This window comes from Ailuropoda melanoleuca, chromosome 4 (genome assembly GCF_002007445.2).
Source record: "Ailuropoda melanoleuca isolate Jingjing chromosome 4, ASM200744v2, whole genome shotgun sequence".
Lineage (NCBI taxonomy): Eukaryota > Metazoa > Chordata > Mammalia > Carnivora > Ursidae > Ailuropoda > Ailuropoda melanoleuca.
In genome coordinates, this window is record NC_048221.1 from 89879489 (window position 1) to 89896355 (window position 16867).

The 16867-nt window shown below is 41.8% G+C and overlaps 1 protein-coding gene across 1 annotated transcript in view; it reads left to right on the plus strand.

Moving 5' to 3' along the window:
* The window catches only part of MEIS1 (Meis homeobox 1), a 235288-nt gene that overhangs the window by 195535 nt on the left and 22886 nt on the right, over positions 1-16867 (plus strand). Inside the window, exon 12 of the transcript XR_004624944.1 lies at positions 1852-2022. The gene's annotated coding sequence lies outside the window, so the exon portion shown is untranslated. The remainder of the gene's footprint in view (positions 1-1851; positions 2023-16867) is intronic.

A 16867-nucleotide genomic window follows, 5' to 3' on the forward strand; every position in this document is an offset into this window, starting at 1 on the left:
CAGCTCTCCTGGCAGCTGCCTGCTGGGGTCCTCACTGTGAGACACTCAGCACCTCGCTTGGAGCCCTGCAGGAAAAATAAACCCCACTGATCGAGCCAAAATAGTGGGGAGGGCTTGCATAGCTTTAGTACATTCTGAATCAGGGGAAGAAAGCAGAGTGGGGAGTGTTAAAGATAGGCTGGTGCCCATGGTTCATCTTTATCCACATGAGCTTTATAAGGACTCCTCACAAAAGATAACTGAAAGCAACCAGAAAAAAAAAAATTATTCTTAGTCAAGCTAATCTATTTCCTTTTTGGTTCAAGCTGCATAGGGTATGCATAGCAAATTTAAAAAAACCTGTTTGATTTTAGCAATTTTGTTGATGTAGTTATTTTCTTAGCTTCTGTGCGTGTGTATGAAGAGAGAGAGAGAGGGAAAGGAAAGAATAAGGGGGGAAAGTTTTTTTAAAAAGGATTTATTTATTTATTTTAGGGAGTGAGCAAGCATGAGTTGGGGGAGAGACAGGGGGAGAGGGAGAGGGAATCTCCAGCAGACTCCCTGCTGAGCACGGAGCCAGTCACGGGGCTTGATCTCACGACCTGAGCCAAAATTAAGAGTTGGATGCTCAACCGACTGAGCCACCCAGGCCTCCTGGGGGGGAAAGTTAATATAATCAGTAATCACAGCAAATTATTATTTCTGATTTAGAAATAAGAAGTAGGGGTATATTAGCCCAGGCTGCATAACACAGTGTCACAGACCGGATGGCTGAAACAATAGGAATTTATCTCTCAGAGTTCTGGAACCTGGGAAGTCCAATATTAAGGTGCAGGCCAAGTAGGTTTCATTCTGAGTCTTCTTCTCTTGGCTGGTACGAGGCTGCCATCTTGTTGTGGGCTCACATGACCTTTTCTTTGTGTGTGCAGAGGCAGAGAGAGAGAGAGCCAGCATCTGGGGCCACTAATTCCATCACGAAGACCTCCCCCTCATGACCTCATCTAACTCAAATTACCTCCCAAAGGTGCCATCTCGAAATACTGTCACACTGGGGGTGAGGGTGTCTACATATGCATTTGGGAGGGACACAAACCTTCAGTCCATAATAAAGGGTGTGAAATTCTTTGCTTGCCATTTAGTCCCCAAGAAGTTCCTGGAAAATTGAACTTAAAATTTCGATTTGTATATTCTCTAACCTAAAAACCTCCACTCTAAAAATGATGGACATGCAAACATTTCTCCTTTGCCCCTTCATCTTGCATGGGGTAGAGCTTCTCCACCTTCAAAACACCCTCATCCCTCATATAAAATCCTTACATCTATTTTTTTTTTTTAATGGTGGATTCCAGTGAAGATGAAAGGAAGAAGCAAGGAGAAGCAGTGAAAGCCATACTGGCAGTGCTGATCCTAGGGGCCAACCCCTCGATACCCTCTTGCTTGCCAATTATCCTCCTTCCTCTACTTTCCAAATCTTTAATTTGACTTCATTTTGTTATCTACCTGAAATCCCACAATTGAAGGGCCATTTGGGCTAACAAGCTTTAGCTTTTACAATGCAAATGTGTGTGTGTGTGTGTGTGTGTGTGTGTTTAGGAGGAGAATTCCATGTTAATGGACTATTCATTATTCTTTTTTTTTAAAAGATTTTATTTTTTATTATTTATTTGACAGAGAGAGAGACAGCCAGCGAGAGAGGGAACACAAGCAGGGGGAGTGGGAGAGGAAGAAGCAAGCTCACAGCGGAGGAGCCTGATGTGGGGCTTGATCCCATAACGCTGGGATCACGCCCTGAGCCGAAGGCAGACGCTTAACCGCTGTGCCACCTGACAATAGAGGAATATTGGTCAATCCAAGTGCTTTCCTTCCTGGCAGATGGCTGAGGCTAATTCCACCGAAACTGCAGAAGTTGTTTGAAGGGAGAAGAGCTGGAGTGAGGAGCAGCGGATGTGGGGAGAGAGCGGATGTGTCACAAGTGTATTCACCGGAGCACATCGCACCTTGAAAAGCGCTTGTCCCATCATGGGCATGCTACATATTTGCTGGGTGAGTGAAAGAAAGAAAGCCTCTTGAAATATCTTTGTAAAGGATACCAGAGGGTGAGTCTTCAGTCTTGTAGAAGGATGCTAACGTAGCCTAACAACTTCCTCTCACCTTTGCTGAGATTACCCAACTGTGACTCTGTGTTTTCCTTCTTTGTCAGTCCTTGCTGGTCTCACTCGGGGGAGGCTGCCTCTTCTGTTTGTATCACTGTAGATAAACTGTTTCATTCTGCAACTTGCATTTAAAAACTAACGGGGAACCTCTTGAAAAAAAGGATGCAATTTTAGGAATATAGGGAAGGTAACCGCTGACTGATGCTGGAATCTTCCATGCGTCTTCACTCCTTAGCTCAAGGTTCATCATATTTGGAAATACAGCAAAAGAGTACCAGACGCTTGGGTTCTAGCAAATGCTTTGCCCTAAATTATTGAGTGATGTGACACCAAGTACTTTTTGTACCTTGCTTTTCTTAGAATATTCTATTTGTCCCTTTTGAACCTAGCAACAGTACTTTCTGTACAAAGCAGATATTTAGAGCCTTGAATTATCTTTACGCAGAAAGGTTTCAAGTGATGTCATTCCAGACTAGATTTACTATAAACATTAGTAACAGTGTTATATTGTTTATTTTGGAAGTAAGAGGCAAATATGAGTAGCCTGTTTATTTCATACCTTTTTCTTTAAGCTTGGTGATCCATTACATTGGAATAATTATAAGTATGCTTGGAGAGCCTTTTTTAAAAATGTGGATCAGAATCTTGCTACTGAAAGGAAAGTGTAGAACTAACGGATTGGATGACCTGCGCCTTTTGTTAGAGTCTGTGGGTTTCTTCCTCCCTCTGGGTGTCAGCAAGAGGCCCCACCCTTGGCAGGGCGTTGGCCTTGCCCTCCGGACACTGTTAATTCTGGGCTCCCACTCCTTCGGGCATATCCTTGGTGCAGGCGCCTGGCAAGCCAGTGTCAGTGTGGACACTTAACTGGGTAGAGGAGACCCCCCGGGTGGGTGACGTGTCCTGGATCCTCCGTTAGCTCACCGCTCTTCGCCCCATCCTCCCACTTGCTGGTTTGAAGGCCGAGAATGGCAGGGCGGGGTATCTGTGGCCAGGGGGCAGGGAAGCTGCTCAGGTCGGGGCTTGTCTTTGATCTTGCTTTCAATCAATTATTGGATGACTCCCGGATCATCCAGGGAAGTGACTCGTGTAGGCGAAGAGCATAACTTCCAGGTGTTTCGGAAAGACATAACTTCAAGTACCCAGTTTTAATGAAGTGAACAAGTAAGTGATTTTCCTAGAGGACCAGAAGGTGATTTGGCAAGGGATGGCCAGCCGTCATCGGTATGACTTGGCATCCCCGGGGCCATTACACCAGGGAGAGGCATGGGGCTGGTAAGACCTCCTGTCTTACACTCTGTGCATTAGCTTCCTGACCAATTCTGCCTTAGCCACTCCCTCAGCAGCATTCCCGAGCCGAACAGAGCCGAACAAGACTCCCAACAAGCCCTGGTTTGGAACATGGTGTATACAACTGAAGGGTCGGTTTTACCTGATTGTTCTTTCTTTCACATGATACAAAGGTTTCTTCTCTTTTGAAAACCAGGCTTTCAATGGCTGACTGGACTGTGGTATCTTCATATGGTGGAACAGTATGTGACAAAGAAAAAATGAAGAAATTAGAACAACATGGATCAGTGCAGCTATATTTTTAAAAGTCTGGATTTAAAAAACACAAATTACATAGGTACGAGAGGGTACCATTTAGGCAGAGTTTAAAAATATGCCAAATGCTGCTGTATGTTGGCTAGAGAATTTTACATAAGTGTGAAAGTATAAAGAAATGCTTTAGGATGACAACCACAGCTACGCTTATAATATTTCACTTTTTTAACCTGCATGGCAGCCTCAAAGGCATTCTATATTGTTATTCATACCAATCTCTATTTTCAAAAACACTTTACAATAAGTGAATTAAAAATTATTATAATGAGATTATTACTGGTTTTTTATTCCCTGACTCGTTATACTCCTAAAGGTTTAATATGCATTCTTTTTCACCAGTTGCCAAATTTCATAATTTGGCAAAGAAATGACATTTAGGAGGAATGTTCTTTGATTTCAAAACTTCTCAGTGTCAATGAATTTTTCTTAGAAGGCAGTTTTACCCTCTGAAACAAATATAAGACATTCTATCAACCTAATTAATGATGTGGAATACAGGATTTAAAGTAAATGTTGTAACCCCTTTTCGTAACGAATTCTGTAATTCAGGTATTCATTGATGAAGTATGTTACCTAGACTGCTATGTCTATCGCACTGGAATAGGTATCATGGGGTTCTGGAGTGGAAACAGCTTCACTTTACAAAATGGGGAATACAAAATGAAAACAACCACACTGAGTGAGTTCTAGCTGGTGTCCGAAGAGGAGATGTAGCAAAGTACCATGGGTATAAACCCATTTGGAGTCTCTGTACCAGAATGAATGAGTGGGGTCTTCTGAGTCACTTCAAGCTTATACCCATCTGGAATGGGGTGGCAGGAGCTAGATTTGGGGCAGGGACTTCTGTAGCTGAGATTGAACCTCTCGGACTCTGTCTGGGACCCTCTCTCTGCATTCTCGCTGCCTAGACTCCCAAGGTCCTGTAGCTGACCTCCTGTGAGAAGAGCCCTTGGCCCCATGAAAATCTGTAAAAGCCGCTCGGAGCTGCGGACCCCGCCGGCCTCGTCCTGAGCTGTGGGCAATGCCTATACCCAGCGTGCTCGGGGATGCAAGTGGCACCCTATGCGAGTGGAGATGTAAAGGCAGAGAAAGAGAAATGATGCAATTTCTTCCCCAGCTGGGGAGAAGGATAGCAGAAATGAACGAGGTCTGTGAGGAAATTTATATTAGAGGGTAAACAAATGAGTTTTGTGCCCGCCTCTTTAAGTCTCTTCAATGCCATGTTCATTTCTCTTTTTTGATTACCAGGTAGTGCTGTCCTCAGTCTCTTGGGGCATACTTCTTTCCTGCTCTGGCACAAACTACCCCTCAGGGCTTAAAGTCAAGCAGATGACAGATGATCCAGGCATGTGTCTCTTCATCAGGCTGCCGGATTCGCCCATCGAAAGAGCTGTTTAAAAAACACATCCAGCCGGTCTCAGCCTCTAAAGCTCACATCTTATTTAGTCCAACTTTCACTTTTGAAAAATCTAAAGAAATTCTCATGCAGTGTGTGACCAAAGGAGAGGGCAAGGTAAAAATTTCCCATGCAGGGGAAGGACACTCCTGTATTATAAATTCAGTTGCTGGTTTTATGAGCTGCTGTCTTGATCTTCTAGCCAACTTAAAAGATGGTTTAGGTTAACACTGAAAATGCAGTCTTGGGGCGCCTGGGTAGCGCAGTCTTTAAGCGTCTGCCTTCGGCTCAGGGCGTGATCCCGGCGTTACGGGATCGAGCCCCACATCAGGCTTCTCCGCTATGAGCCTGCTTCTTCCTCTCCCACTCCCCCTGCTTGTGTTCCCTNCTTTAAGCGTCTGCCTTCGGCTCAGGGCGTGATCCCGGCGTTACGGGATCGAGCCCCACATCAGGCTCCTCCGCTATGAGCCTGCTTCTTCCTCTCCCACTCCCCCTGCTTGTGTTCCCTCTCTCGCTGGCTGTCTCTATCTCTGTCAAATGAATAAATAAAATCTTTAAAAAAAAAAAAAAAAAGGAAATGCAGTCTTGCTTGGTTGGCCACAGTGCTTTTCCTAGAGGACACTCCTCAGAGAGCTCTTCCTTTAGGATGATAATGCCTATCGTCTCTTTCGACTTTAAGTGGAAGGAAAACCCTCTGGCACGTGTTCGTTCTCTGTGTACTTATGGAACACCTACTGTGTGTCTGGCCCTGAGCTGGGCCCTTTCTACCCAATCCTACCCCTTTTCCCGGAGACCAAGGATCACATCTCAAGAAACGTTATTTCCACATATCTACAGAGAGAAGAGTCATTGGGGACCATCTCAACAGAAAACAAAACAACCTTGGTCCTGATGATTTAGAAGATACAGCTTGTTTCACTTTTGCCGATGTCTTCCTTCGGGAGAAGTAACTTCACGGTGAAACGCTATGGATATAGGATGGGACTCTACAAGCTGGAGGTCAGGCCCACAGATTAAAAAGAACAAATAGCCTCACCTAGTAAATCTCCAAGTAAGAACTTCTAGAAGCCCCCTGCGTGGGGATGGTGGTGCTCCGTGGAACTTTGCCTTCTCATATTCCCTGCCAGATGGATCCCCACTGTGGAAGCCAGTGTGGGGTCCCTTCCCCACGCTGCACTCCTGGGAAAGGGAAAGTAGCTGGTCCTCTTCCACACAAGTTTGGGAGATCTCATGTAGAAATAGGGACATGGAACAAAATGGAGTAGGTATTTGGCCTTTACCTACCATTCTTTTTTCTTTTATTATTAATTTTTACATTTGAGTATAGTTGACACACAATGTCACATTCAAGTGGAAAACATAGTGATTGGACAAGTTTAAACACTGGGCTATGCTCACCCCAAGCGCAGGTACCGTCTAACTGGGAGCCTGTTGCTTCCTCTCCCCTCACCCATTTTGCCGGTCCCATTAACCCCGTCCCCTCTGAAAACCATCAATGCGTTTTTTGTGTTTACAGGTCTGATTCTGCTGTTTGTTTGTTTGTTTATTTATTTGGTTTTTAGAGTCCACATATGAGGGAAATTATATAGTTTTTGTCTCTCTCCTGCCATTCTTCCCAGTTGGAAAATTCAGATCTTCCTCGAGCAGTGGTGAGACGCCATAGTAATAAGCCGGCTTTCTAGCTTACTTGGTATTGTGCACAAGGTGCCTTACTGAGTATCACCGAATCACTGATATATGCACAGAACTCTCCATCCAAAGTGCATTTATTACCTACTGAGATCAAGACCGGAGGGATCTGCTCCATCAGAAACCACTCTCATCTTTGAAAAATAGAATTTACTGCTTTAAACAATTTATAATAATTCCCCTTTTGTTGAGTAGCTGGTACGTGTCAGGCCCTTACAAGGTGTTTTTCATATGTTACTGCTAACTATTCCAACAATCTGGAGAGGTGGGCATCATCATACCTATTTCATTGAGGAAGAAACCAAGGAGGAGAAATCTTAACTGACCGCTCAAACCTTTGCGGACAGACACACCAGCACTGGGGTGCAAATCCCTTTCTTCTCTGATGCTGGAGTCAGCTGTCTGTCCACTTCACAAACCTCTCCCGTGTTCAGAACCATCAGCACGGTCAGTGGGTGCCTCGTTAGCTAGACGTGGCTGCTGAATGTACTTGTCTCCTTTGGAAGAACCAGGGACCAGAGATGCATTTCGTTGCCTTGGCCAAGGATGAGTGCATTACACTAGATGCTTTTATGTAGATGGGGGCCTTATCTTCGGAGAGCAGCTTTTCAAGGATATTTGCCTTTTCTATAAAGCTTAGGCTATGAGAGAGATTCTGCCAAAATAATATACTTTCTAGTATTTACCCTTGGCAGGGAGTTTTTGTTTGTTTCTCTTATCATTACATGGGACATCAACCTGGAGAATTTGCTCGTTTAGCTAATGAACCCCTGGACAGAGTGAAGTTTTACTTTTCGATCTCACCAGAGATGGAGTGGCAATAAGGCATATACACATTACATCTAAGCCCTGTGGTCCTTTCCGCGGTACAAGAGACTTCTATCTGCCCCTCGGAAAACTTGTATAAAATGAGCCCTGATTTGGGGTTGTTTTTTGGAGGGCAAAGGGTGATGCTGCCTATCTGATTGCACTTAGTGATACATTTTAATCTATGATTTATGCAACCTGACATTGACATTCATTTAGCTCAGATTACAAGCAAAGTAATTCACTCCTTAATGAAGTGTACCCTGCATGACATATTGACCATGTGAGCTGACAATCATTGCTTTAAAACAGACCTAGGTTACGTTTTCTTTTGCATTGAAAGTAGATTGTCAGTTAATAAACTTAAGACAAGGCCTGCTGACCTGCTGTGCTTCCAGAAGTATTTTATTGGAGCATCAGAGAAGCACATATTAAAATCAACTGTTGTAATGTAGGGAAAGAGAGAAAAATGCATGTATTCAATGTCATCCAGATGAAAGATTTTTCCATGCATTGAATCAAGGTCCCCTCAACTTCTTTATTTTGAAAACATTTCAAACCTACAGTGAAGTAGAAAACATGATATCATGAATACCTGTATTCTTTTCACCTGGATTCACCAATTGTTAACCTTTTGTGACATTTGTGTGTCCTCTCTTTCATGCGTGTCCATGTGTGTGTTAGCACTACTTTAAAGTAAATTACAGACATCATGACACTTTACTCCTAAACCTTCAGCATGTGTCCTCTAAGAANTCTTTTCACCTGGATTCACCAATTGTTAACCTTTTGTGACATTTGTGTGTCCTCTCTTTCATGCGTGTCCATGTGTGTGTTAGCACTACTTTAAAGTAAATTACAGACATCATGACACTTTACTCCTAAACCTTCAGCATGTGTCCTCTAAGAATTAAGACATTTTCTCATATGGCTAAAACACCATTACCACACCAAAGAAAATTAACAATTCATTAATATAATCTAATATAGAGTGCATATTCCAGCTTCCCAATTGTCCCCAAAATGCATTTTAGAGTTGCCTTTTAAAATCCAGATTTCAGGGGCCCCCTGGGTAGCTCAGTGGGTTGGGCGTCTGTCTTTGGCTCGGGTCGTGGTTCTGGGGTCCTGGGATTGAGCCCCACATTGTCTCCCTCCTCCCAGGGGGGAGTCTGCTTCTCCCTCTGCCTGTCCCCCACCCCACCACTCATGCTCTCTGTCTCTCTCGAATAAATAGGTAAAATCTTTAAAAAAATAAAATCCAGGATTCAATCAAAATTTACATCTTGCATTTGTTGTTAAGCATTTATATAGAATTCTGTGAGTAAAAAGGAAAGCACAGGAATGTTGATCCACAATCCTCAGAAAGGGCTAGTGATAAAGTCCTCGTAATGTTTTGTTCCAAAGTATTTCTAACTGATCCCACTGGTAAAATGTATCATCCACATAGTGGTCATCTTTTCCTAAAGTATTTCATTCTTTTTTTTTTTTAAGATTTAATTTTTATTTATTCGACAGAGATAGAGGCAGCCAGCGAGAGAGGGAACACAAGCAGGGGGAGTGGAAGAGGAAGAAGCAGTCTCCTAGCGGAGAAGCCTGATGTGGGGCTCGATCCCAGAATGCCAGGACCACGCCCTGAGCCGAAGGCAGACGCTCAACCGCTGTGCCACCCAGGTGCCCCTAAAGTATTTCATTCTTTATCCCATTTCACTACATTTAAAGTGGCGGGCATGTGGAAGTATTATTCCCCTACTCAGAGTTTTAAAAACTTCAATCTCATAAACCTGTTTTCTTCTAAGGTTTCAAAATAGTTGGAGGATTCAAGCCCCAAATCTAGAGGATTCATACCAGCTCCACTCAAAAAGGGAAAAGAACCATGAACTTTCCTGCTTCAAGCAGTTTTTCAGGGATATGTTTAGAATGAATTATAAGTTTCAGATAATTGAGTTTCCTTCTAATTTAGACTTCTACTTATTCTCTTGAAAGCAAAATGTGTTATAATTAAAAATGGAAAGAAAAATTAATTTCAAAGCACATTCACTGGGGCAAATGATAGTTTTATTACTGCCACGGACATTGGGAGATCAAGTTTAAGAGAATGTGGTTGAAATCAGTGCTGCAAATGCACTTCTCTTCTATAATTATACATGTCGAAGGTCTTGTAAAGTGGCTGTAGAACTGCTTCAGAGTTGCGTTTAAAGGAAATATTGAGAAGCTGCATTTTGTGAATTACAGTTGTGTGGATCTTCGTATTCCATCTGATGTCGTATTTTCATTAGCAGTGCAAAAACTATTGCAGGAAAGGGAAGAGGGGAACTGTGACCTTTTATGTTCACTTTGTAAAAGGCAGGAGCATTTTTTTTTTTTAAAGATTTTATTTATTTATTTGAGAGAGAGCAAGAGCGAGAGAGTGAAAGCATGCAAGAGACCACAAGCAGGAGGAATGGCACATTGAGAGGGAGAAGCAGGCTCCCTGCTGAGCAGGGTGCCAGACCCTGGGCTGATCCCAGGACCCGGGGATCATGACCTGAGCCCAAGGCAGACGCTTAACTGACTGAGCCATCCAAATGACCCATCAGCAACTTTGTTTTTAAAGAAGCAAAACAATATTTTCCTCTTTCATATTATATCATAAAAAGGCAATCAATGCAATGTATTTAAAAACATCAGCCTCCTCCTCCCCCAAGAAACCCTTGTCAATTGGTGATTGCCATTGAATTTTAAAATTAGCTGGAAGTTTCTTCTGACATTTTTTTTGATAGTAGGAAAAAATACATATTTCAGCACACCTAAGATACATTTTTAATCTTTTAATATCTGAAATAAGGCTGCTTCTTAAAAGAGATGTCCTGAAATTTTTTAAATTAGGAATTTTTTTTACTTTCTTCGTGATATTACATAAAATCATTGTGCTTCCATTATGCTAAGCAAAATAAGTCAGACAGAGAAAGGCACTACATGAAAACACATATGTGGAATCTGAAAAAAGGCAAACCTGTAAAAAACAGAGAGTAAAATGGGGATGGACAAGATTGATGGTGTTTAAGGGCACAAACTTATGACCAGTAGAAAATAATCCCTAGGGATCTAATACACAGTATAATGAATATATTGTAATTATGTAATTATTAATTGTGTAATATAATAAATAGTGCTACAATGCAATTTTATTACACAAAGTATAAATGCATTAAAGTAACACATCGTACACTTCAATCGTGCACAGGGTTTCATGTCAAATTTGTTCAATAAAAAAGGAAAAATAGTAATTGTGCTTCTCAGAGTTGGTTTCTTAGTTTCGATGACATACAATATTGAACAAGACAATATTATGCTATACTATAATATACCCATCGATGTGTAATCCATACAGAAGGGACATAGTTTTTTTAATGAGGGTATTAGAACCTAGTATTTGTATAATTGAGAAATTAGAATGTGGTCGTAAAGAACTTATATCACGAAGCATGGGATATCTTTGGATAAATCAACACACATTAAACCAGATTTACTCAAAAATATCAGTGGCTGATTTATCAAGTGCCTTTTTTGAGAAATATAATTTAATGGTTTTAATCTAGTCCGCTTCCGCATTTCTATTTCTGGCCTTATTGGATTTATTAGAGAGTACCATCTTGCCATTCAGAGTGTCTGCCAGTTCTCCTACCAGAAATAATGATCTCAGAGTCCAGGCGAGGTGGGTGTCAGCCTGGGATTTACTCAGTCTGAGAGGGTTGTTTCTGTAGACAAACCATTTTGCTACTGAGAGCAATCTTAATACTGGAAGAAATAATTCATAGATTATTCTGAAGGCAGTAAATTTGTCATCCTCACATTTCTTTGTATTTAAGAATGTGAAGACTAGCTGAATTCTCCTCTTGGAAAATATGTGGTAGCCCAAAGAAAGCAACGGTTTCAATAGCGTGGCTGATTCCGGACCCCCAGGATAACTTCGTGCTGCTCCAGACGGCCGACGGGTGCTGTCATGAGGGCTCCCGACCTGTTCTGATTCGTGGAGATACACACACAGTCCTGGGAACTCTGCACACTGTTCAGGGAACATACCTATATTCAGAACAATATCTTAATTACAAGCCTAGTGAATTTGCATGAACGGAACATATTTGCATAACCAATATCCAGCTCAAAACCCAGAACTTCTCCAGCACCTGGAGCCTCCTTCACGTCCCTTCGATGCAGTCACTCCCCTGGGAGCCTCAGGGCCTTACCGATGGTAATCTCCATGAGTGACCTTGCTCTACATTTTGCGGAGTCCCATGAATTAAGTGGCTGCACACTCTTCATTTAGAGTCACATCCTCAGTACAGAAGGCACTGTCTCTTCACGTCAGTGTTTCTGAAGGCTGACTTCAAGAAGTTGGTAGATACAACCAGAAGGTGGTGCCTCAGTTTTTTTCCACAGAAAATTCTCAGGTGATGCAGATGTGGCTTTTCACCTTTGTGCTTGCCGGGGAACTGCTACGCCATGCTCTGGGTTCAGAAAGGAACCACTGAGAAAAAAGGAAATAGGATGTCGGGGGGCATCTCCCAAAAGAATTCTCATAGGGGCAGAAGAAACAGTCCTGGGGCAAATACACCATTGTATCGATGTAAGTATCTTAGTGATGGTCAAGGGAAAGCTAGGGTTTTCCGAGTTGGATAAGCAGAGTATTTAAATGCATAAAATGTGGGGAAATCCATAGTCATGGGGAGATCTTGGATAATTAACTCTTTAAGTGTGTAAAGGTAATGGGGACCGCTTTTCTGATCCACTAGCTTATTGTCTACATGAGCTCCCCAATATGATCGATGCAAGGATCAGGAGAATAGCTCTGTGGAATACTTGGTGTTTTCTTTCTTGCTATTCATGGGACAGCAAGATGGGCGGGGACGCAGAGGGAATGGAGAGGTCAGTTAGTCTCAGCTCCACATGCTGCAGGGGTGGTGTGGAGGGAAATGGACTGGAACCATCAACTCTTTTCCATGGGGTTGTCGAAGCAAACTTTAGAAAAATAATTCTAGGGATGTTAATATTTGACTTGGGGGCTTTTGATTGTGTATGGCCTGGAAATGGGGGTGGCTTGGGCATGTCACTGAAATTTGGAGTGGGTGCCTGTCCACCGTTCTGAGAACTGTATCCCTGGCCTGTATGATTTAGCATGACAACCAGATTACATTTATACAATTAATTAATGTTTGCTTGACCACTTTTATCCAATTTCTTTCCATAGCACATAAAAGAGAACCTGACATAAATTTCTCTTTCAAAACAATTGACTTAGCAACTGCTGACCTTCTGTTCTGTCATTCTAAGGATTGATTGGATATTGTTGAATTGTTTCATTCTACAGTAATTAAACATAAAATTAATTATGCTAGTAACCCATTATTTCTCTGAACCAAGGACTAAGTCATTTGTTTTCGCTTGGTTACTCTGAGAATCTGCCATCAGATGAACAGGGGAAAAAATCATACTGTTACAAACAGAAACTAAACGTTTTAAGGCACATTTTAATGGCTAAAATATAATCTGGAAGCTTCTAATTTCCATATGCACAGCATATTGAATTTGTTTAATGTAATTTAGGCCATAAATCTTTTACCTTATGATATGCTCATTTAAATATTTTCTCAGGTGGCTAATCACTTAGAAAACATGTCATAGAGGAATATATGTTAAGAAAGAGAGACGGATGGATCAAACCACCAGCATCAGTAAAGTCATCATGAATATACAATCCTTGATTTGGTTTGCTGCTCAACCGAAGTGAGATTTAGTTCACAAGTCATTTTCTTTGTTAGTTTTGTATAGAAAACGCTTAAAATTACCCTGATATTATGAGCATTGAATCTGATACCGAGAGGCACACAAGTCTGACAGGACTAAATTATCAAAATGTATGTGCTGATAGAAACCAAAATAGGTTTTTGCGGTTTTCATTAGTGCAAGTCATATTAATTTAATTAACATGATTGAAGATAATATCACCGGATGAGGCAGCAGATACCTAGCCTTGACCTATTACTCACCCGTAGGCCGTAAAATGGTGCACCTGACAAATGGGTGTGCAATCTCATATATTTCAGATTTGGAATCGGCCTTTTGCTGCAGATTTCCCTGTGGCTTTGGGGTACATTTTGAACTTCATCAGAGGAAATTCTTGGTGCTTTTCAAAATTCCTGATTGTGATCAGTATTTTCAATATTGAACAATTCTTGGATAGAGTCTTGGATATCGCTGGTACAATTTGGACTGTCATGATGTCTATGGTCGCCCCTGCTGAGCACCCTGTCCTTTTTTCTGGCCATTATGCCTCCCCCTTAGGTCGAGAATCCTCTCCTCACCTGCCTGTGGTTCTAGCTGGGGCTATGAATCGGGATATCCCACCACTCTGGCCACAAGGGTGGTTTTGGGGCCCAAGAGAGCCAATTCATGGCCCTTCGCAGGATTTGTCTAGTTGAAATAAGAGGAATGTCCTGTGACAAACAAGTTTCCTACTGTATATCTGGTTTCCCCTTTTATCTTATGAACAAAATCCCACCATTATTAATTGATAAATTGATTGATTTGTTTTTTGAGTGGGAATGTTCCCAGTTGAAAATATCCATCTCCTTACACTCTCCTGAAGCTAAAGGGGATCTTGTCTCTCATTTTCCAGCCAATGTGATATAAATGAAAGTCTACTGTGTGGGACTTCTGAAAAGTTATCATCTTGATAAAAAGGGTCACTCTCAGCAGACAGGTGACTTTTGCCCTTAATCTTCTCCCTCCTTCTGCTTGAAACACGGCACGTCTGAAGCCTAAGAACTATGGAGTAGGAATAGGGACAGCACCGAATCACTGAAACCATCCTGAGTACTTACTCCAGCCTTAGTCTGCTCACCTTCGTAATTCTTGCTGTGTGAGAAAAATAACACCTGTATTCAGTTATGTTCTTGTGTGTGCGTTGCTGTTTTATTCAGAATCGTGTGGTCGAATCTGTGTAGTCCTTTCCCAATTTTAGAGCAGCTTTATTGAGAAGGTCAGTCTGAGAAAATGTAGTCAATCCACAAAAAAAGAGTCCTGGTCTTCAAGTCCCTTGAGTCCAGAATTTCTGTGCAGCCTGGGGCCGTATTATATGAACCAGTGGAACCCCATTCTGCTAAAGATTCCTCAAGTGTGGTTTTTGTCATTTGCAGATAAAAAGAATTCCTGGAGATAGGAAAAGAAAAACAGATATACTGTCCACGTAACAAATACCCCAAACCTATTATGGCTTGCCTTAACCCCCTATCTGCTGGGATGGGAAGGAAGAAATTAGGGTTCTGGAGGGGATAGTGCCAACTGAGGGGCTTTGAGATGTCACCTCATATTCCGAACCTTAGGTCTCTCATCTTCAAAAGAACAAGGGTGGATTAGATGACCTCTGGGGTCCCTTCAGTTCCAAATGATTATGATTTCATGCTCATTTTCTGAAGTGTGGACTGGGAGGGCAAGAATGGAAGGCATAAGTCAACTATGAAAGAAATGTATTTAGAGATTGTCCATAAATGCCCACTCCTACCGATTTAATGAAAAAGTTATGGCACGAGTAGGAATTTGCTGTGGATATGGTCCATAGGCCCTAAGTGTTATCTGTCTAGGAAGGTGGTATGTATAGAGTGAAGGAATGAGACAGGCTTTCCTGAGGATTAAATTACTTCTAAGCACCTAATTTTAGATCTGAAGAGGACTTTCATCATCACGTACTCAAAACCACCATAATAATAACAATAATTACCGGTAACTATGTCCTATGAACTCTGCAAGGTATTTTTGCGGGCATTATCCCATTTCATCCTCATAACAATGCTTGGAGATGTATAATCATATTATTCTCATTTTGTAGCTATTGGATTTTTTATTTTTTGTGTGTTTCTTTCTTTCTTTTCTTTTCTTTTCTTTTTTTTGGTTATAATCTGAATAAGGCCCCATTTGAAAATAGTTGGAGCTTAGTATTTTCTTTTTTTTAATAAAGCACGGAAATCTGAATACCAATGTTGATTCCAAAGCTCTCTCTCCATTTTCTCACTGCATATTAAAGGAAATAATGGGTTCCAAAGGAAATGTTGATTGGGAGTTAATTACATAATTGCATCCAAAACAATTTAGTTTATTAATGTACCAATGCAGGAAAGGTTATTCCACCACACAGGCCAGTGAAAATTCAGAGACACTCATTGAAGCAAAATTGTTGCATTGACCTGGGAGAAGAGAGGCAGTGGACAAAATCTATGTACAAGATTATCTTTGTAACCCATGTTGAATCAGACGTAAGAGCTGTCAAATGGCTTCTGTCCAGGAGCCCATTTTCCCCTCATGGACTGGGCTTTGAAGAGAGACACAAGTAACATTTGTGTGTCCTCCTGTGAGGCAGGCACTGGGCTTGGTCCTCTCGACACTGCATCTTGTTTATTCTCCAAGGTAAATAGGTATGATTGATTCCATCATACAGAGGAGGAACAGAGAGATTAAGTAACCCGCTCAAGGTCACACAGGCAGGAAATATCGGTGGAGCTGTGATTCTAGGTTTTACACCCACCAGAGCCCAAGGTTTTGAAATGCAGTGGGAGAGTGGTATGTCTGTTTTGCCAGTTGCATGATGGGAACCATGGGAATGTCCACATGTGTAACAAGGGAAGGGAAATGTAGGCTGTAGATGGAGACTTGTTTTATTCTGTGAGCTGGCAAACAGCTGAGAACAGAGTTTAACCTGAAGAAAATATAACTAAACCTGTTTTCATTCGCCAAAGGTTCTCTCTCGAAGCTCTGGACCCATGTTGAAAGCAACCTTTTGTAAGCTTTACTGAGCTGATATCTGAGCTCTGGTCTTTTTCCTCAAAGGAGATAGAAGTAAACCTCTTATTTGGTGCTTTCCAAGCATGAGGAAGATGCCCTGGTTGATCTATTTTTCTGTCTCAAGGAAAGGTTACAAATTAAACTATTTCAGTGTGATATGAATCTGAAACACTCTCCTTCAAGTGAGAGAAAACAGAACAATTGCATATCACTCTGATTGGGGAACAGAGGAAGAGAAAATATTGTTATCCCAGTTCAGCAAAAGGTAGTGGAATGGGTTTCGTTCACCTGAAAATAACTAGTGCCCCTTCTGCCGACTCTCTTCCTTCCCTCTCATTCAAGTTAGGTTTATAAATTCTGAAAAATCTCCAGGGAGGCAGATAACAAAAACTTCCTCTTAGTAACCCTCTAAGCCCATCTTAGCACT